Below are 22,666 nucleotides of genomic sequence, written 5' to 3'. Positions count from 1 at the left end.
AACGCTTTCAATCGTGGAGCAAGTGTTTTTCCAGGCCAGTCATTTTCTTCGCAATCATTTCAGTGTGACCGAAAGTTGATAATAACGATGCTTCTAGTACACTATTTTAACTCGATAGTTTTCTGGCGCATGCTCCTTATGCTGCACCGCACTTATTTAATCCTTCAATAAATCCCTAATAATAGATATCCACGTTTTTTGTTTGTCCACATTAAGAAACAAAAGCAATCTTCCACTTCTCAGCCTTATTTTCCTCATGTGAGTTCAGCTAGAGCAAAAATAAGACATCCAATCTCTACACAAGAGAAATAAGCTTCCCTATTCAGATAAATGGAGTCGTTTGAGACAAAACTTTTTCTTGCCTGCTGTTCCGGGCAGTTACTGCTGTAATTCTAGCTCCTGTGCATCGGACCAACGCATTGAGTACTCATGCTCTCATGAGACCATTTATATTACTGGGCCAAGCTATCACTCTTCGGTCCTCACTGGCTTCGACAAATAAAAATGGTAACCCAATGTCGTTCGTGACAAAATCCGTTGTTGCTACGCAGCAGCCTGAGAAAGGGCGAAAAAGTCGACGAGACGCTGCTTGGGGCAATTGTATCGAGCACCACAATCTGTGTAATGTAGTCAGTAAAAACAGCCTGAGTGGTGTGGCACCTAAATTTAATAAACACTCTCGAAGCACAGAAGTAAATAAAAAGTGGTCGATTTTCATAGCCAAATTGCATGTAAGGTGAGCTAACATTTGATTTCATGCCATATACATATCTTTCTCTTTTTTTTTGCTATTTGAATTTCTTACTCATGCTTGAGTTCAGAATTGTGCGAAAAGAATGGTAACTGCAAAAACATTGTAGCAAATTATTTTTCAAGCTGGAATGTCTGCAATTGTTCGCCGATGTGGCCTTCTCCAAACAACTGTCCAGATAATGCAGCTATTTGTGCTGCTTATGCTCAAATACTCAATGAACACGCCCAGAAGAACCGGTCAACTATACGTTACACTTAGGAAGGGGCTACATATTTTGTTAACTACAGAACTGCTTTGGATCATGCAATACTACAGTAATATTAGCAGTTGTCAAAATAGAGAAGGGACTGACCTGCCTATGTCATATGTTGGTCTGTAGTCGTTATGACGTCGCGAAAAGTGGAAGGGTGTGAAATCTCGGGTCATACACGAGCGGTTATAAGCACGATATTCAAAATACTTGTTAATTATCATGACAAGGGGAGGAATATATCAGAACACAGCAGGAATCTACGGAAAGTGCTCTGTCTCTCTGAAGAACGCATTACAGTTGGCGCGAAAAGAAAAATAGAGCCCCAGCAGACACCGTTGACAGTTAACAAGAAAGAACAACTTTTATTTTTCTCCCACAAATAATACCGCGTAAAATCTTCGTGCCGACTAAACCTCTACGCTGCTCCTAACATCTCAAAAGAAGCTGTCAGATAACGTGCAAACTGCTGCAATTTGAGCTTCCTGGCGTAGGCATTACAAACTCGGTTTCTTTGTGTTCTTTATCGCTTCTTCCTTGCAGACAAAGCTGCTTCGTTCTCCGTAACAAGTGTGATGTAGATTTATGATCCTCTTTTTCCTACAGGGCCTTCGAGTAAAGGAACACCGTAGTATTTTCTGCTTTTCTCTTGATCTCAGATTTTTTTCTTTCCCCGGTGGCACGTCACTTTCTTATCGCAGCCCCCGTCGTAATCTTAGACCCTTGTTAGGGAGGTAGTTTTGTATTATGCTTAGCTAGAGAAACCGTCTGAAGGATTCTTATTTCTTGTTCTTCGTGTAGTCGTGCTACGCAGCGGGCCTTGTGTCATCGGGAGAACGCTTTATATGGGTCATTTTCCAAGGCTATTCCCTCATTCCACGAGATTTGCTACTAAAACGATTGTTCCTTCACTACTCGAGAAGGGTATGCATTGTTTGGTCTTTGGATGTCTTTGAACGAACTGTGATTATTATGGCTTAACTAAAGAAACTAAAGATTGCTGCACGAAGTTTTATGGCCCCCGATTAGCACACACATACAATAAAAAAAGAATAAATAGAATAATAAATTTATTTTATTTATGCGTAAATTTACCTAAAATGCCTGCAGCGCCGTAAAGGACATTGCTGTTGGAAAGAGTAAATACAGAAATACGAAATTAGGAAAAACTTATCCTTGCATACAGTACCTCTGCAGACACGCACATTTCAGAAAAGCAAAGCTGTCTTTTTTATATATATATAGCTCAAGACAGGAACACAGACGCACAAATGTCATTTCAGGCTAAACTTATATTTGCTTAGCTATTCCTTTCATTTATTGTACACTGTCGTTATATCATGTATGTTGTTAGGTACTGTGGTTGTATATAGGGATCGAGGAACCGTGACACCGTACATCTACTTAGTCTCCGATTGTCCGGTGAGGCTGAGGAACCAAACCAAGCCATAGTCATCTACTTCAATTGAAAATCAGGCGTATTTTTATATCTTCGTGACTGTTAGTAAACCCACTTACCGCGTATCCCTCAAAAGGTTAAGCATGAGTGAAATGCGAAAAAAAGAAAAACGAGGGAAAACGCTAAACAGTACTTGCATTTCGCATTGTAAAGTATTTTGCAGGATTTGATTGAAAAAATTTCTCCTTCGACAAGCGGTGTTTGCCGCTGCAGAATGTCACTACTATAAACTCCTGTATTCACCACTCCCCTACGTACAGCTTTTCCAAGCGCCTTTGACTAATAACTCAACTCGGAGACATCGAACAGAATGCAAACTCAACATGGCGTACAGATGTCATCAGAATGAGTGTGAGAAGCAACACTGCCATCTCTGTCGCTTTCCTGTTACGGCTAAGAGCACAGTGTTCAGTCTTTCTTTTTTTTTTTTTTTCGAACTTACATTGTTGTGGGGAAGCACTCAGATGTAGGCGCGGCAGTTCACCGTCAATACCCAGCTCAGTTTAAAACTCAGTGTTATTCAACCCTCCTCCTCAACACACACAAACTGCGCCATCACATCGTCTCCTTCGTCTCGCGACTGCTTACGCTACCAATACGGCCACCGCTAGGCTGTCCTGAAACAACATAAAAGACGCCTTGTAAACTGCGTCCGTCCACCTTGAAAACAAAATCCTGCTATAGATTGGCGCATATGTAGAGATAGAAGTTCCAGTACCTGCACCCAAACACACAATAACTTATACAATCAAATAAGAGAGAAATAGAACGGCCTTTAGTATGAGGCTGACTTGATAAGTTCACCAAAATAGCAGATATAGAACGATAGTTTTACAAGCTGTCTTTTTTTTGCACGTTGTTTTTATACTTTGCTTTCAAGTTTTAGTCAATGAACAGTTGCAATTTTGTTTCTGCTAGCATTCTCGCAATTTGTTTTGTTTCTGCACTCAAGAAAACAGGCACATACCATATAGGAAACAAACATTTTAAGCATCATCCTTGTTATTGTGCCAGACTGTCTTCCGTTCAATATTCGTCAGTCCTGTCAGAGGGTTCCTCGAATAGCAAGTGAAATTCCGCTGTTGAAGAGTTCTCGTATTAGATAACTTCTTTGTGAAACCTTAGTTATAGCAACGAATTCCGAATAGTTCCCCGAGCGCCAGCATCGCAAATCTGCTCGAGCCAGCCGCAGGCCCTGCAGAATCTAAGCAATTACAAATTCTGCCGACGGCTCGCGCCGCCAATTTGGGTGGCAGGAGCACCGGCGCCGCGCTTATGAGCCGCAGGAGCGGTATAATCATTAGCACTCATTAAACGCAGCCGTACTGAATTCCGATTGAATTCGCTCTGCAACAGCCAGGAAAGGAAGCGACGTCAGCTCTGGTGGTCTCTTTGCGGAAACTATACTAATTACTGGAGATGCTCACATCTCTTCTATAAGGAGGGATCTGTTTATGTTGTGACATGATGCACGATACACACGATACGAATGAAATGCAATGAAGTACATGCGGTGTCTTGATGAAGCTGTTTAATAGAGCATAAAAAGCAGTTTAGAGGTAGAGACGATGCTGGTTCTTCTCAAACCATATAAGAAAATAAATCTGCACACATGCAGCTGTTTAAGGCGAAGAACCGAACAGTGTAATACATTTAGCCTAATTATTGAAAAGATATACTTTCAATATTGAAAAGCCTCAATATTGAAAGTAAGCATTTTCTAGGATTACAATAATTGCGATCATGACACTTAATAAGCAGGGTTCTGCAGCTATACCTATTGCTCACACTAAAATTCATTGAGGAGTTTAATTCGCGAAACTGTCGCCCTATTTGTTAGGACGGGCCATGAAAGGAAAAAAATTAACGCGTATTGTCCGCACTGCTTGAATACGTAGGAACTAAAGCCGAACCTGGGCTGATAGTTACATTCCGAATCCAAAATTTACTCTCCCGATTGCAGGGCGGGCCTGCAGGATATGAGAAGCTACCAGACTCGAGAGCTCTCGAGGGCCGCTGCCCCAGTCGGCCTGCTTTTTAATGAAATTCATTTTTTTTTATTCCCATCCTCCTTTCCAGTCTCAAAACATCCTACTTGTCTCGGGAGAGGAACAGGCTGAGACGGAACTTAAACCTGGAGGGTCAGTTTTAATCGGCACGATAATTATAACAAGATAAAAACTTCACGTTTTTATTTCTGACATGAGTGCCCAAGGCGGTGCCAGCCGTGTATGAAGCATCGGGGGAGAAACCAATCTCATACCAAGTAAAAAAAAAATGAAAGCCGGAAATTGTCAGCCCCAACGCTGTCGACCCTTGTCGTCGCCTCGTGTGCCCAGAGAGAACCGGAAATACAATTTCAGACGGGCCAAACACGGTAAACAACCAGAGGCATCGCCACCTCAGGCAACCGAAGCAGAAAACGAAGTGCCAGGGTATAAAAGAGACTGCCATTAAATCAGAAAATGTAAGGACGAAACACTTCCATCGCAGGCAATGCTAGATATGTATTAAAATACATAAAAAATGAGCCAATGTGTCGAGGAAGCGGGCACATGTTTACATGCTTGTTTTCTTCATTCCCTCTTTCCGCACCATCACGATTCTGAAAAAAAAAAAAATACTGAACAAACTAAGTTTCAGTGCTCCTATAGCAGTGCACACTTTTAAATGATATCTCTTCAACTGTGGGTGACGGTGCAAAAATAGGGGCATTTTGTCGCTGTTAACTTCATTTTTTTTTAAAGCAAAACTGCGAGCTCCGAAGAACTGCCGTGATCAGTGCGTATTCGTTTGTTTGCTCGAAAAACAAAGCAAAAGAATTTGGTATGCAATCCGCAGCAAAAAAAAAAGAAAAACACACACAGTGCTTCTAGCTCTTAATCGAAAAGCGATTTCACACACCTTTAAAAATGAAATATCATCGCACATTATTAGCATTCATGCGCAGGACAACTGCGCAAGATATTCCTCGCTGGACGTCTATTACACTCTCTCTATACTCTATACTGAATTCATTTTTCTCAACTTGTCGTTTCACTAAACTATCAACTTATGAAGTTTGGCATCGTATCGTAATATTTGTTTTATAGTGGGCTTTCTGGGTTCGTAATTATTTCAGAAGCTTAGCTCTGTGCTCAGCCTGCCTGTTCTTATTTTTTACTAGAACAGTTTTTTTAAGAACAGATGGTAATTATAAACCAATGTTAAAATTCATTTATTAAGAGTGATTTAAAATGTAGCAAAGCTAAGCAAAATATTTCCGCAGTTCTGTGCTCTGGACATGCATGAGGCTAACTAAAGCAAAACATTTTTCTAAAATAACCTTTTTCGTTTAACAGAAGTTTTTCCAAGAAAGCATATTCATCCTTACCACATAGTTTGCATAAAGCTCTTCATACTTACTGTACAATGATGAATTTTTGGCATAGATGGTCTAAGTAGTGACATAAAGTGGTCTTTTAAATTTCAGTTCAATCGAGCAAGCGGTTGAAACCTTCAATCTTTTGGGTAATGGCTCGCGTTAATGAGCTGATAACTAAAACAGCGGCTTGATCCCAACCATTGTGACATACAGTTTGACGTCCATTTAACACCTCAGGACATCTCCCAAGCCTAGTGAAGCTGTCTTTATGTCTTCCTGCCGAACAGCTCGACGTCCCGAGTGCCTTCGCAGCGATCCCTCTCCTTGCCTTCATTTTCAAGCACAACGTTCCAGCGTTATACCAGTCTTAGCTTTCATTACTTTGTCCACCATGAGTGGCGGGTGCATAGGCGCCAGCCGGTTATGGATCTATATCTTATGTCAATGTACACAACAGTAGCGTTGCAAATCGGCTCAGTCGACCGATCAATCTGACTCTCGACTCTGGCATTCGTTATCGTTATGGATAGCAAAATATGGCCCCATTTCTTTCATACGAAGCTGTGCCATTAGATAAAAGGCTCTCTCCATGAGCCTAATAGTAATAATAATAATAATAATAATAATAATAATAATAATAATAATAATAATAATAATAATAATAATAATAATAATAATAATAATAATAATAATAATAATAATAACAATAATAACAATAATAATAATAATAATAATAATAATAATAATAATAATAATAATAATAATAATAATAATAATAATAATAATAATAATAATTAATAATAATAATGGACAGATGAGTTTCGCTGCTTGCGTTCTCTTTGCAAACGCTTATACAAGCGGGACTACGACTCCTATCTTGAATCTTTAGAGAGTAGTGCCTCAAATCGTCCTAGTCAGTTCTGGCGATACGTTCGGAAGCGTTCCATTAAATCAGATTTGAGTATCAGCTTAGTTTTCTCAGGGTTCGGAAATTCGGGATGTTGCCGACAGTTTTGCACAACATTTTTCCTCCGTTTACAAACATCCACATTGTGATTCCGTTTGCCTCCCATCTGGTGCACCATCTCATTCGATTCTCTTTGACGAGGAGTTGATAACTGAGAGTCTTAAGCGTCTGAGACCCTCTTTGTCTCCTGGACCTGATGGCATTCCAGCCGCCATAATAAAAGCCTTCAGTTACATCTTTCTACCAGTACTGACTGTCATATTTAATAACTGTTTAAAAAATGCTGTCTTTCCTCGCGTGTCGAAAATGGCACGCGTGTTTCCTGTCTTCAAGTCAGGAAACAAATCTGTTGTTTCCAATTATCGTCCGATTTCTCTTCTATGTGCAACCTCTAGGCATTTCGAATTAGCCTTGCACAACGTACTTTCCTTCCATCTCAAACATATCATAGTACCGAATCAACATGGCTTCATATCGAGTCGCTCTACTTCTACTAACCTAGTCACGTTATGACGTATGCCTCTGCAGCAGTCCTTCAGAGAGGTCAGATTGACACTGTGTACTGTGATATGAGCAAAGTTTTCGACGTAATTACTCACTACTTCTAGAAAAGCGTCAGCTCTCTGGCGTTGAAGTCTCACTCGTAGCCCTCCTACGCAACTATCTCCTTGATCGCTCCTGCTTTTTCAGTGTCAATGGACAGACCTCCTTCGTTTACTCTGCAACCAGTGCAGTTCCTCAAGGTTCCGTACTAGGCCCACTTCGATTCTCCATTTTTATTAATGATGTTTTCTCGGCTATCAAGAACTCCTCATTTCTTCTTTATGCTGATGATATCAAAATATTCAAGGTAATACATTCTTTTCAAGATTGCTTGTTGTTACATTCGGACATATCTGCTTTTTCTGATTGGTGTGCGAAAAATTGACTTACCCTCAATTCTTCCAAATGTAGGGTTGTCTCATTTACTCGTAAAACACACAGCTTTCTCTACCATTATTCTGTAAATTCTGTGCTGTTGGACACGGTTGGTGAAATTAATGACCTTGGTGTACTTTTTGACCGCACCCTTAGCTTCTCCTCTCATACTAAACGCATTGCTCTGCGGGCTATGCGCACGCTCGGATTCGTTTGCAAACTTTCGAGAGAGTTCCGTGCTCCACTACTGTTCTTAAAACTGTACCTGTCCATATGCTTGCCGCTCTTGGAGTACGCTTCGGTTGTTTGGAATGGCACCTGCAAATCGAACTTCGGTAAGGTTTACAGAGTACAAAAAAAAATTTTACGGATATTTCATTATCGCTTTCCTTGCGCAACTTCCTCATCTCGCTCGACCAGGAGCACCCAACTGAATCTTCCTTCTCTTCACTGCCGTCGTATCAGAGTTGATATGATTTTTCTGTACTAACTCCTTCGTGGCCACATGGCAGTTCAAGATGATAACGATTAAACTGAAAAAATGAAAATCAAATATGCGGCGAATAATCCTCATTTTAAGCGTCGAATTCAATTAACTGCAGGCTGAAGTTGCTTGAGAAAGACAGCAGCCTCCCCACTCATATTGTCACGGTGTGAAGTCTGGTCAGAAGTCACCGCGCGACACAGGAGTCACAGGAGTCATAGAAGTCACAGTGCACAGAGCGGCAGAAAACTAGCGGTTCCGCTTCAACAGAACTTCGGTTTCTTCGCCTCGAGGAGGCACACGCTCGCGATCAGCGCAAAGGGAAGACAAAGACTGCACCGTGTCAATATATTATCGGTATTTGGAACTTACTATAGGATGCGGCTGGGTGTCCTACTTAATTTCGTCAGAAATATTTGAAGCATTGAATAAGATGTGGTGTTTAACGCACCATACACCGAAAGATGCCTATTGGACATGATATCAGGAATGCGGCATATCGAAGCAACATGTCGAGTTACGGTGAACAAAATTAAATACTCAGTTTCCTAACGCGTCGAGTGGCAATAAAATTTTGTCTGAAAAAGGCAGTCTACAAAATAAAACATGAATATTACCAGTAAACATGCGCTTCCACCCCTTCTCAGACTTGCAACAGACACGTGGATGATGGATGAGAAGACGAATTCTCGGTAACGTCCATACACAACCTCGAGTTGTGGGAAGTACTTTAATGCGCAGTTTATCATGTTATCGACTCCGGCATTTCACTCATAGATCGCAAGCTATACGCCTATTAGCGAAAATGAGAAGTGCGCCGTTTTGAGCATGCCGGCTCTCATGGCTCATCGTTCTGTCTTCTCGAATTTATGTTCTCGTTGCGGTGTGAAACACTGCTGCATTTTACAATTTCGGAAGCCGAAATCGAATCAGAATGAGCAGCAGCCCGCTCCCCCCCCCCCCCCCCCCATCTTCCTCTATTTATGTTTGCAGGCTTCCGGGTAGTCGGTAATCCGCATCCCACACTCGAATCGCTTACGTGATTCTCGTTTTCAGGCTTTCTAAGCGATTACCCGTTTCGAACCCACACTGGCTGTAGAACCTTTATAGGACTAGGGGAACAAGTGTTACAACAAATGGTTGATGACTTAAGAACAGTGCCAGCAAAGCAAGTAGTGGGTGCGGCGGAATGATATACGCTCTGCGAACGATGTGTGTTCGTTGCGTGTCAATTCATTGTTCGTGGGCTGTTTATGGCCTCTTCAAGTCGTGATCCGAACGTGCCCTAAGACGCGTTTCGGAGGTTAGAAAAGTGTAACTCGCGTGGGAGCCTATCGTGCATCGCGTGCACGTAGGAGCACGCCCCGGCAACCATGCTTGTCATTTCTGTCAATTAGATTATTTTTTTCCATGCACTCTGCAAATCTGCAGCTCAGCTCAGACTCCGTGTTTATTTATAGTGTGAGTCACGGCTGGTGGAGGTGGGGCTTAGATTTAGTTTGCTCATTTGGATGGTGTTGTTTGAAAGATGGCCTCTCTTTACCGCCTTCAAAGGGAAGGGTTATAATTAAGTCGTGGAATGTACGTAGTGGGGCGAATAAATCAGCTAGTAGGCACGGTGTGCGATTGGCCTGTTCAATTTTTGAATAAAACCCAATTACTGATTGCGGTACGCGTGCTCCCCATTGGCTACTAAATTGGTGTCGAGAATGCGGGACAAACTGTTTTGGGGAAGTGTTTTGCCGCCAAAAGAGAGGAGACTTGAACAGGACCTCTTGGTGGAGAGTCGGAGGAGAGTGTTTGGAATGGGTCCAACTTTGTGCTGGCCGTGCTCTGAATGAAGATCAACCGCTACGCGCAACGCGAGTGAAATTGGCCAAGCAGAACGAGATTTCATGAAAACATGTTTCTGGACTGATGTTCCTAATGGTTCTATATGATATCAACCACCCTGATTAAATCGAAAAGTGGCTGTAAGTATATTTAGCTTCTATGTTAGTAGAAAGATGTAAGTCCAGATTGGGCATCCTTATGTAGTGTGTGGCAACCAGGCGTACCAGATCTCGACCGCGACCGACTCTGCAGAACTGCAATAAGAACATCTAGGAAAAGCTTCCCCGCCTCTCTGTCATTTGTTTCGGCAGTAAACCCCCAGCACTTATTGCCAGCAGGTTCCCAGGGCAACGACCGTCTGATTCTATCTGACGTGCCATGTCACACCCGCAACTTTAATTTCAAGCTTTAGTGACATGTTGAAATGCGCTTTGATTAAAGCATACGAAGTGTTGACGTGTTAATTCTTGGTGTCTGGGAAGCGAGATCATAACCATTTGATAACGCAAGACAAAGTGAACAACCTTTGAGGGTTTCTACGAAAAGTTTCTACGAAAGGGTCGCACAGCTTTCATCGCCGGCTTAGATCTTGAAGAAGACTTTCTGTGTGAGGAGGAAGGGCTGATTAGTTAGAGGAGATTCTGATAGGAAAATAGGGTGGGATCGAAAAGCGTTAGAAAACCTACTGTAAAGGCAGGAAGGCTGCTACCGTAGGCATCCTTGATGGGATTGGACGGGCTTAACTGGAGAATTGAGATAAAGACGGCGAGTTTAGCAGAACAGAAGCCTGGTTATGGATAGGGTGCAGACAGATCGGGCAGGAATTTGAAAGGGTGCGTTTCCAAGAATTTACAGCTCATGCGCGCTGCAGAGTCATCCATATTGCACGGTATGGATGGTATGACAGACATTGTTCCGCAAGTTTGAAAATTTGCTACAATTTAGACTTTAGGATAAACGTCTGCACAAAAACTTAAAACCTCTCAAATATGCTCCATCCATCAATCATTTAGTACGGTGTTGCCGCTGCTTAGAGTAGAGGAAGATCAATTGAGATAAACAAGCAACATTCCGAACACTACTTCATTTCACCTTTTTAACTTTTTCTCCCTCTTTCACCCCCCCTCCCCCTTTAGTCTTTACTTTTTTTTTCGCCTTTATTTTCTTTATTTGTGCTAAAAAACTATACACGAACAGTTGGTTGGACCCATAGCCTTTACAGCTAGTAATGGGTCCAAATGAAAAACAAGTACAATGTTACTGCAGACCTTGTACAGAAAACCTTCAAAATTAACGCAGTCTCTTTCTCTTTCTCTACTGTGTTTTGTTTTAATATTTATTTTACTCTAAGTTGCTTTTAGTTTTTCCTTGGCGCCTTTCCCAATCTTCTTCATGCGACCCTCAGCCCCCGCAATCTTTTTCAGCCTTTTTTTTTTCCTAATAATTTTTGTTTTTCTCATTTTTGTTCTAGGAATCCCTAACGTGCCCATTCCGTGTCTTTCATTTTTATGTTGTTATCTCTATCCATTTTCGCTTCCATATTTCCAGCAACTGTACGGCCCTGAGGGTAAAGGCAAATAAATAAACTGCTTCTGAGGAGCTGTTTGATTCATTTATGCCAATTGTTTCAGGTCAACTCCAGCTTTAAGGGCCCATCTACCTCTCTCAGCCCTGTGTTTAGACAGGCAGCTTTTTTAGTTTACTTTCGTTACCTCTGACTGGAAACCACAGCTCTAAGCACGGCACAAAGGAAGAAGAGAAGACCGGCGCTTTCCACAACCTCTCCACAAGCCGGATGTTGTTCTTCTGAGCTTGTCTACATTACCCCACTTTAGAGGTCGACCGCCTAATCTTTTTCAGCTTGCCCGCTGCAGTTTCCCCCTTGCCCTGGCAATATAATTTCTAGGATATTTTGAACTGGAGCGCATTTACGAGATATTACACTCCGGCCCCTCAACAGGGCTCCCTTCTCGGTGTGAAAGCTCCATTTAGGCCCCGCCTGATGAATGCCAATAGCTTTGGCCAGACGCATTCCTATCCTACTGTCTAAATGTTCTTAGGCCACTGAGGCTTCCCATCAACTGCTGTTCTTGCGCTTTGTGTTACAGAAAAAATAATATCTCCCTGATTTTAAATTTTCATGATTTCCTATGTCAAGCTTCTCAGTGTGTTTTCCTTTACCTTATTTTCATTCCGAACACACCGAACAAAATTATTTAGCGCAGCACATCTTATTTGTTTATAAACGGTCACACTATGCTATCTTCTGGAGGTCCTTTGAACACAGGCACTTCTATCCTTCGTTCCTGTTCGCTCACATTTTCTGTGGCTTCATTTCATTTTCTTTGGATGCCTGCGGCTGTGTAACCAAGATCTCCGACCTGCTTAGTGGAAAAGGCCGTCGCCTAAACTTTGTTCACATATATTTCTTTTTGTCTGCAGTGAATCACCAAATTGCCCTAAATACATTTCCCTCATTTTTTTTTCTCGATCGGGGCCCAGCATGTGCAGAGTGTGAAAAAAACGTTAAAGAACCACAAAATAAGTGGCCTAAAAAGAGTGAAATAGCCTAGTCTGGTCGTTGCTGTTCATAGACATTAATTATAGGCAGGACAATTCTATTGAGGGCCTTGCATATATTGTGCATGCGAAAAAGTTTGCACCGCACTGTAACTGAAGCACAGGAAAACTTCGGATAGCTTTTAGTGCATAAACCCCGTACAAGGAGATAATTATGCATTCCTTTCAGTTTCTCTCAAGCGTTAGGTCAGGCACAAAAATTAAAAAAAGCCAGTTGTTTCATCTGGGCATGTATGCACGAGCGCTCATGATTTGAGCGCAAAAAAAAGAAGGATTCGCCGCAAAAGACCCCACATGCATAAAAGCGCGTTCGTCAGTAGCCGAAAGAAATGACTGTTCCTCGTGCTTGTTTATGTCTGGATCATTAAAAAAAAAAAAAAGAAAGAACAGAGCGACCAGAGATGGAATTTTTCCGTCTGATTATAACGAAGCGCTGTCCTTGAGGAAAAAAAAATTAAAGTGTCGCTTGGATGTCTCTCGGCGAAAGCCTACCCTTTCTTTCCTATCATTTGCCTCCCATTGTTTGCCTCCTAACGCGTTCTTTGCAGTGCTAAACATAATTATAATTTGTTTACAGGAAAGGAAAGGCGCAGTATCTGTCGCACTTTTCCTGCAAGAGTGAGTAGGACACCATGGTTTGGACGGCATCGCTTCTGTCGCGTGGCGTTCCTTGGCACGCGTTCAAGTGTGGCATTGCAGATATGAGGAACGCTAGGCAAGAACTAATCTCGTGAAAACTCGTGGAATATGACAAATCTCGGGCACAGATCTCGCGCACAACTCTTGAGCACGGGATTTCGTTCCATGACCCAAGAAAGGCATTCGCCTTACAAAATGGTGAAAACTGGTTAAGAGATATTCTAGCGTGCCGATGGCCGTGGAGACCTTTGGCGACACCGGAATATTCGATAGCCTTGAACAGAATGTCAGGGTCAGAAAAAGCGGCAGAAGGGATTAATAATCTGAATTATGAATTTTTATATGTAGTTTCGGTTGGGGAGGATCCCCGTCTATAGGTGTCTCCGTAGGACTTGTTGTTTTCTTGTCAATTTTTATGGGGTAGTGGGAGTGTTCTTATTGCTTTGTAATTTGCGGTGAGTTTGTGGTATGATATGACTGGCTCACCGAAGGGTTAAAAAGGCCGTACCAACAGCACCGAAATATACGTCACGCACTTCAAATCGAGGTCACACATAATAGATAAACACAGCTTTTATTTTGTTGCCCAAGTTTTAAGGTATAAACGCAATCGAAACGTAATCAAAGTGCAAGTGTTCATTGGAGGCGTACGTGATCAAGATTTGAATTGCACCCGAGCACCGCACATGTTCCTTTCGCTAGTGTATTTAAAAGCTGGGGATTCCTTTTCGTGATGTTAAACAGCATTGAGCTTAGTAAAAAAAAAAAAAAAAAACAGTGGAGCTAAGCAGCGTGATGAAGAAATTGCCACACATATATTTTACTTTCTCTCTCTGCATCTACGTCTGAAAGAAAAAAAAACATTACACTGTTCGACGTACCCCTCTCCAAATGTTGTGTATGGGTCATCGGTGAGAGAATCGTGAAGAACATATTCTCCTAACCAGTCTCAGAAAAAAATTAACGACTAAAAGAATTTTACAAGTATTGTATTCATATCTGGAGTCGCAAATGAACCGCAGTTCTTACCGAAATCTTCAGCTAATTAAAAATACGAATCAACATTTGGCTGCAATTCCTGCATAACCGCATTTTATCACTTTTACAAAATGGTTGATGCGACTCCTTTCAAATCCGTGTACACGAGAGAATCATCTTGCATAAATGGAAGCCTTATGTGAAGTTTCCATACTGGGAAACATGAGGCGCTGTAAATTATTGACCTTTATTAAAACCGTCGTCTGGTCCTATATGACACACGTTATAATCACTAGACTTCCTGAAGTAAATTTAGCAAAATCTACCCTAAATATTATTCGCAACATGATTTCAGGTATTTGTACTCAGCTATTAACTTCGAGCTGTAAGCCGGCATCACGAAAGAACAACAGGCGTCAAAACAGCTCACAAAAGAAGCGCGGCAACAAAACAGCACAGGGAAAAAACAGTAAGGCGCCATAACAGGACACATCAAAATTCACACCGTAGAAAAGGCTCAGCAACAGAACAAAACACGAAAAAAAAAAAAACCGGAAACACGACAAAACGGAACAGCTCAGTACGCTGCGGCACCATGGGAGCGGTGAATTGTCACTATCGTTACCGTGAACGGTAAATGGCAACGCATACAGCTGCACTCTTGCTAATTGGCGGGTGGTATTTTCGTTTCGCCATGCAAGGAAGTCTCCTCAAAAAGCTTTGGAATGCAAATTTTAACCTTGATCGTTTCGAGCCACACTGGCGATTAAAAAAATATATATATATCAGTCTCATCTTTGATGGGGACCGCCGAAAAATCAAATTATATTATTTCTCCTTAAAATAACATAAAACAAATCACCCACTTTTATATTTGTTCAGTCACTAAATTTTTACTCAGTTTCTTTCTTTAAACAGCGAAAAAAGCAACGTGTGTTTAGCAGTCTCCAACTCGCCAAGCTTTCTCTTCTACTGAGAGATTAAATCATAACATCGATTATTTAAGTAATGAACGAAAACGGAATGTACAACTTCAAATCCTGCTGCCGTATGGGTCCTCCGTTAGTCCTGTCAGTAATGACTACGATTATTTAGCGTTCCCGAAGTGCTGCACAACATTGGCCGGCGCCATTGTACCGTCATTCTGTTTTTTTCCAATGCGGTTTTTGTTGCTGTGCTATTCGTTCTGTACACTGTTTTGCTATGCTGTATTTTCTGGTGTGCTGTTTTGAGGTAGTTTTTTTGAAGCTTGCTGTTTTGTCGCCATGCTGTTTTTGCATGTGCGGTTTTGTCATTTTGCAATTTCCTAAATTCCGTCTGGACGCATGTTATTTTGGTCACGTGCTGTTCTTTATTGTGCACCTGAAATCCTCATTTGATGGTTCTCACTGAGAAAACATCCGGATTGTAATTTCTTTAGGGCTGCTATTTCAACAACTTGTCTGCGAAAATGTTTCTGCGGAGAGTATATTTTCTTAAGTGAAGATGGCTGCGATGTTTACGCTTTGCTGTAAGGACACCTTCCCTTACTTCTCGGCTTGTGCTAATACACCTCAATAAGCTTAATGGACTAATGCTCCTCACAGAAGTGCTCTTTTTATTTTGCCAGCGTTTCGAGGAAGAACGTTTATACACACTAGGCGTCAGTATCGATCAAGAAGTATAGTCACGTTCGCTTCCTTTTTCTTCGGATCTAATCAAATTAGGCCTCGCAAGTGTTTGCGCTGTCGATTGAGCTTTGAGAAGCCATCAGCACATTAGTAATATGGAAATCCTAACGCGGAACTTCCTGTATTTCACTAGTGCCCTCTTATAACGCGTCGCCTTGTATATAGAAGTTCCTTTATTGAGCACTGAAGGCGGATGAATGATTCTGTTAGAGAGCAGGAAGTTACAATTTGTCCTCATACCCACTTGTATATTATTAATTTATTTTACTTTGTGGCGCTCATTCTGGTCATGTAACCTTTTATTTTATTCATGAAACACCTATAGGAGCCTACTAACGTTAACATTTATTCGAATGTACCTTAAATGATGGAAATCGAATAAGAAAAGTAAGCATCGTATACGAATGGAAAAGTTGTGAGCTACTCAGGACATTGTTTCCCGAAAAAGACTAGAGGAGGGCTTAATAAGCAAAAAGATCGGTAGGCGTTCAGTTTACTGGTTACCTGAATAAAAGCGTTGCGGGAAACTACGTAGCAACAATTGTTAAAATTTTCTTAAAATATCGTAATGTAAGGCATGCACCAGGTGGAATATTTAATAAGCAAACATAGTTCCCACGTTGAAAGCAAAACTTCCGCTCGTTATAGTGCCTTCCACGATAACACGCGAAGCTCTCGTCTCAGCTAAGCGTGTTTCTTTATTGGGCTGCTTCAGTTATATCCATTCACATTAAATGCGGGCAGCTCTAGGATTCACATCCAAAGATCGCGTCCTACGTTAATCACAGGAGCCGCTGACTGAAACAGAGGACGATGCTGCCACTAGACCGCTTACGGGGGTTTCACGTCATGAGACGTCATGTCATGGCTGTTGGACCCTCCTCTCACAGGTGTTATGGCTGAGCGCTTAGTCGAAGCCACGGTGTGTGGCGTCAGGGGACCACGTGACACTACCAGGTTTGCAGGTTCGCTGGCGGCACTTGACTGTGTGCAGTCGAGTCTATACCTTCGGAAAATATTCTATATCTGCAGCGAAGGCTAAGTATGAGAAGGAAGAGGACGGTCTTTTGTGCTTGCCCCGTTTAAAATGGGCTACCTAAGCCCTACCTACTAAACACCGTCCCTTCAACATACTCATTCCCTTCCACCCCTATTCAGAACAGGAGACTTCGGGACACGGTCACAACGGCGTGCCTCCTTTTCTGCCAAGTTTGCACTGCAGAGCCTCAAAACGTTGTCCGAAATTGCAGAAAACCCTCAATACCATGTTGGAATGGAGCCAATCTCAACAGTTCCTTTTTCTACCGTACCGAAAATAAAAAATGTGAAGGGTTCAACACTGCTGCACCATTTAGAGCGAAATCATTAGCTGCGGGTGACGGAGAGTTCTTCTTCCTCGCTTTCTTCTTCTTCGTCTTCTTTCTCTTATTCTCATTCTTCGCGGCTGTTCAAGGTCATTCGTGGCCGCATCCACAGCATAAGCGACGAGCTGAAACCTGGCATAGTGTTGCTTTCGCAACAAAATGCAACCCACGGAGTCTTTCGATTTTATCCATAGCGTACTATAAGTGTATTTACAGCCTTGGAAGGCCAGGCTCTCACCCAAGTACTTCCGCAAAAGTGGCAGCTCTACCCAAGTGATTAGTAAGGATAGCTAAGAAAGTATTTCGCTACTACTCCGGTTGCGATGACGAACATTGTTGCCGCAGCATTGCTTATGTTTCTCTGATATTCCTCTCTTAAAAACGTTTCCATAATTTTGACCTAAAACACATTGTTGTAACCATTCTCTGAGTGGGTGACAAATTTAATTACGTACAAACCATGAAATGAGATTTTAAGTGCGTTGTTTTGAGTACTTATATTCAAGGATAACATAAGACTCAGCATGCCGTACCCAGATGCATGAACAAACCTTTATCTAAGCGTTTGAGTCACAATAAATGTTTACGTCGTTGATCGGTTGGTAGAGTTGATGCCAAAAATAATGTAAACTTTCTTGAATTACTGTTTGGGAAAATTTGTCCAAAAGTTGGTAGAAATCGATACTCTTTTTGAAATTGAGAGTTAAAATGCATGAATTCCATCGAGATGAAAATACGTGACATGGCTCATTACAGTCACGAGCCCATCAGCTTACAATCTAGAAATTTTGCTCGAGAAAATTTTCTCCTAAGTTGGCAAAAAACATTTTAAGTTCACAATCAGTGTCACTGCTCGGCATTTCCGAATTGAACTGTGTTTCACTGCATAAGACCTACGCGCCACAGTTGAATTTTGCAGCACCTATAAACTCTGGATCCGATATATGTGGGTGGATGATACCTTCTGAGCGAAAATGGTAATACATTGCTATAGCATTAATGAGAGGATGTAAGACTCATAATTAAGCTTAATAAGCGGTATAAACTGAAGGTTGTACAGGCCTACGCATCTACATGTAGTTATGATGACCAGGCAGTTGAAAACTTTCATAAGATGTAGAATTAGCAATGCGGAAAGGAAAGACTCCGTAAACTGTACTAATGGGCGACTTCAATGCCAAGGTAGGGAAAAAGCAGGTAGGAGACCAGGCAGTGGGTGATTATGGCATTGGTTCTAGGAATAGCAGGGAGGTGTTACTGGTTGAGTTTGCAGAGCGCAATAATTTAAGAATCATGAACACTTTCTCCAGCAAACGGAAGAACCGGAAGTGGACATAGAAAAGCTCTAACGGGGAGAAAGGAAATTTACTACTAACGACCTCTGATTGACTGGAGAAAAGGACCACAAGCTGGAAATAAATAGAACATTAAGATTGGAATGGAGCCCATTTGGCTAATACTCTCTGATCCTTAATGGCAGATTAGCAATGTTAATCAGGAGAAAAGTTTATATCCCCTGTATTCTACCAGTGCTTAACTCTTAAGCCGAAACCTGGAGGTGGACGAAAAGGGTTCAAATTAAACTGAAGATATCTAGAAAAACTATGAATCGGAAAAGAATAGGTGTAACGTTAAGGGACAGAAAGCTTATGAAGTTGGTGAATGACCAAAAGCGAGTAACTAATATTCGAGTCGAGATCAAGAAAAATAATTGTTCTCAGGCAGGGCTTGTTACCTGGAGAATACATAATCGATAGTCACTAAATAGCATACTTGATTGCAAAAGCGCACAGGCGTAGCAGGTGGTAGGAGAGCGTTATCTAGGTGCATAGGATTAGGGAGTTTGCGCAAAATCCGGGTTAGTTGTGGGTATTTAGGAGAGGTGTTTGCATTGCACTAGATGCAGTCAGGCTCATGTTGATGATGTTCACCACTCTATTTTTGCATTAAATATGAGGCTCCACCAGGTCCCTCCACACTAAAATTACCGCCAATATTACGTGTAAATATATTACTTGAAGCTATGTCGCCCTCTTCGAAAAGGAATATTTTTACTACAAATTTTGTTTATAAAATTTTCGCGACATTCAGAGACCTGTTGCGCAAAGAGTGGTGCATCTAATATGCCCGATTGAAAGCTTATAGCTTTATTTACCTGCCTTCAATGTATGAAACATTATACACTTTGTACATGCTTGGTCGTAAAAGGTGATCTGCATTTAATCAAGCAAAAGCAGTGGATACAGAACGCTACATGTACATCCATATCCGACCATCCAAACGATGTCGTCAAGAAAGTTAGCTCAATATAATGTGTCCTTCGTTTAGATCCCATTTCAGCCAAATGCTTGCATTAGAAAAGCCAAAATGCCAGCGGGTATTTTACCAGGACTGGAACTCTTAAAGACATGCATGCAAGCTTGCCCATTCCTGGGTTAACAGTTTATGACACTGCATGTTCTTTTCATGATGCAAACAGAGGCACTGCACATATCTTGCGGAAGGCCACACTTGAACCCAGCTATCACTACCTAACAGCTTACGCTATCAGTGACCGTCGGCGTGTTTAAAAGGCAGGATATATATTCAACTGATAATGCGAGATAAATCCGTAAGAAAGCAGACGAACTGCAAAAATAGAAAATTTATGTTGACTCAGCAAATGTACGGAGGGGGGACGCAGCTATGATCTTAATGGCTTTTACTCCGAATGCAACTTTGCATGCACACCAATATAGGATGCCGAATTTTCTTTTCCGAACTTCGTTTTTCGATTTTAGTCGTTGAGCAAAAATTCGTAATTTTACAAAGTAGATAGAAAGACATTTATTCAACAACACGTAGTTTTTTATTAAACAATAAGGCGCAAAATTCACTAAGGCATTTGAAAACAATGAATACGTATTTGTTTTATGCTTCAGGTCAAATGCGCACACATAAACTGACACACTGTTCGGTTTATCAGCTCAAATCAAACGTCAGGGATTTGATGGCGTAACTGAGGCATTTACATAGCCATGCCAGAAGTAATACGTCATGTGACGTCATAGCTTGTTTGTGTCATAAGGTATGTGAAGTAATGTGTATGGGGCGTCACTGCCAGTGACATTGGTGATTTGATGACGTCGCACAATTAGCCAATCAGAAAGCCTCGTCAAACTGTACGCGAATGCTTCGAGGAAAGGACGTTTGACTCTAAAAATTATACATCGTTGAGTGGTAGCATCACAGGTCGTAAAGTGGCGGTACAGTCTTAATTAAGTTGGTAAGTAGATGCATAAAGTAGTCGATTAAGAGTCAACAACGTCACGGCAGCGCTAATGCGTTCTGAATCTCTCAATGCAGTTTCTGTGGCGACCTCTACGTTCTTGCTTACAAGGTTTGTAAATAATTTATGAACGCCTAACCTAAATAGAGGGCCTTTGAAGCTACCCTTGGGAGGGTTGTTTTAGCGAAAATATTTTAAGACCACATTTTGCTTAATTCGAAGAGTGGGAAATATAACTTTCAAGGACTGCCCCCCTAAGGCCTTTAAGCCATTGGAATATGCCCATTCTAATGGCTGCCAATTTGTTTTATTTCGTCCAAAATGCAAAGAGGAAATTAATATTTATTCATCTACTTTTCTGTTTCAATTACGTCTTCTGCCACTTATTGCGGTTTCAGTGCTTTGTAATGTAACAGCCACTAATTAACAACTGTCCTGCACGTGTTATTTCACTGGTCTACTTATAAGCTTAAATTTTCGACATTGCCGCAGCGAAAAAAACACAATCACAGAAGGAAGACACGTACACAAGGACCAACGCTGCACTCACAACTGGTTTATTTCCGAGAAGAACGCGAAATATATTGCTTAGTACGCGCATGCGCGCAACAGGTATAACGAGAGAGATAGATAGAAAAAAATATATATATAAAAATAAAAAAACACATGTGCCAATGCCAAACGAAAACGAAGCTTGCACAGGAGAATACATTTCATCTGGCGCAGAAAAGCTCGTATTCAGACTTGTGCAAAACGATAGAAGCCACACTTATACAGTTGCCCCCCTTTTTTCTTATATAATACGACTCTAGCAGCTCACGTGCTGTTTGATTACTGCTTTTGCCTAGAATCTTTGCACTATCGAAAAGCGGCTTACAATGCATACATGCCCTGCAGTGCTCAACCAGGTGCACATTCTCATTATTCTTTAAATTTAGGGCATGCTCCCTTAGCCGGTCGTTGACACAACGCCCAGTTTGGCCGACATAGGCTTTTCCACACGAGAGCGGGATCTCGTATACCACTCCAGAATTACAGTGCACGTATGGCCTGGCATGCTTTTTCTCGCAGCCATTTCTTCTGGTTTCAGTGCCCGAGATACGAGGGCATAAGCGGGCCAGCTTCACCGGAGCTGAGAATACCAGAGGCACCCCGAACCTGCTCGCAACTTTCTTCAGATTGTGCGACACTTTATGCAAGTAGGGGGCAACTTCCGGTCGCATGGCCCTTTTGTCCTCTCTTGGCTTCAGGTTCGTAGTGCGGGTGTTGATCTTCTTGAGGAGGGTTTCGGAAACAGCTGCCACGACCGACGAAGGGTAACCTGACGCCACAAATCTTGCCAATTGGTTATCAAAGCTGGCCTGCATCTCATGTTCGCACGATTTCTCTAGCGCTGATTCTAGGCACAAATTCACAATACTTCTTTTTATTATCTTTGAATGGGCCGAATCATAGGGCAGGAGTTGCTTCATCACACAGGGGGCGTATGCCCAGCACAGATGGTCACCGCGAAACTTAATCCGGACATCTAAAAACTGCAGTTCATTCTTAACAGGTGTTTCATATGTGAACGTCAGTCCCTTCCCATGCTTTTTAAAAGCATTTAAAATTCTATTAACTATAGCGCTAAAGTGTAAAGGGCTCCGCTTGTCCAAAAGGATTAAAAAATCATCAACGTATCTGTACACTTTCGTGACTTCGTCCGGGTTAAAAACAGAGGCTAAAATCTGGTCAATGCTAGCTAAAAAAATATCTCTTAAGATGGGCGCTACACATGACCCAATGCATATTCCATTAGTTTGCAAGAAGTGCTGGTTGTTAAAAGTGATAAAAGTACCTTTAAGGTAAAACTCTAAAAGGGTTAAAAAATTATCAACAGACAAGCCAGCGCAATTCTGAAAAGGGACGACACCACTCTTATCAATGCACTGCTTCAGTGAAGTGAACAGTTCCTGGTGTGGAATCGAATAAAACAAATCTTCTACGTCAACAGAAAATGCAAAGCCAGTGTTACAGTTAGTCTTTAAAAAATCAATCACCTCCTTAGAATTCTTGATAAGGAATGGGTCACTAACGTTCAGTTGTTTCAAAGAACTTTGTAGGAAGCGACTAACAAGTAACTGCCAGGAGCCCTTTTC

This window comes from Amblyomma maculatum, chromosome 6 (assembly GCF_055883805.1).
Source record: "Amblyomma maculatum isolate TAMU_Amacu chromosome 6, ASM5588380v1, whole genome shotgun sequence".
Taxonomy (NCBI): domain Eukaryota; kingdom Metazoa; phylum Arthropoda; class Arachnida; order Ixodida; family Ixodidae; genus Amblyomma; species Amblyomma maculatum.
This window is presented reverse-complemented; position numbering follows the sequence as displayed.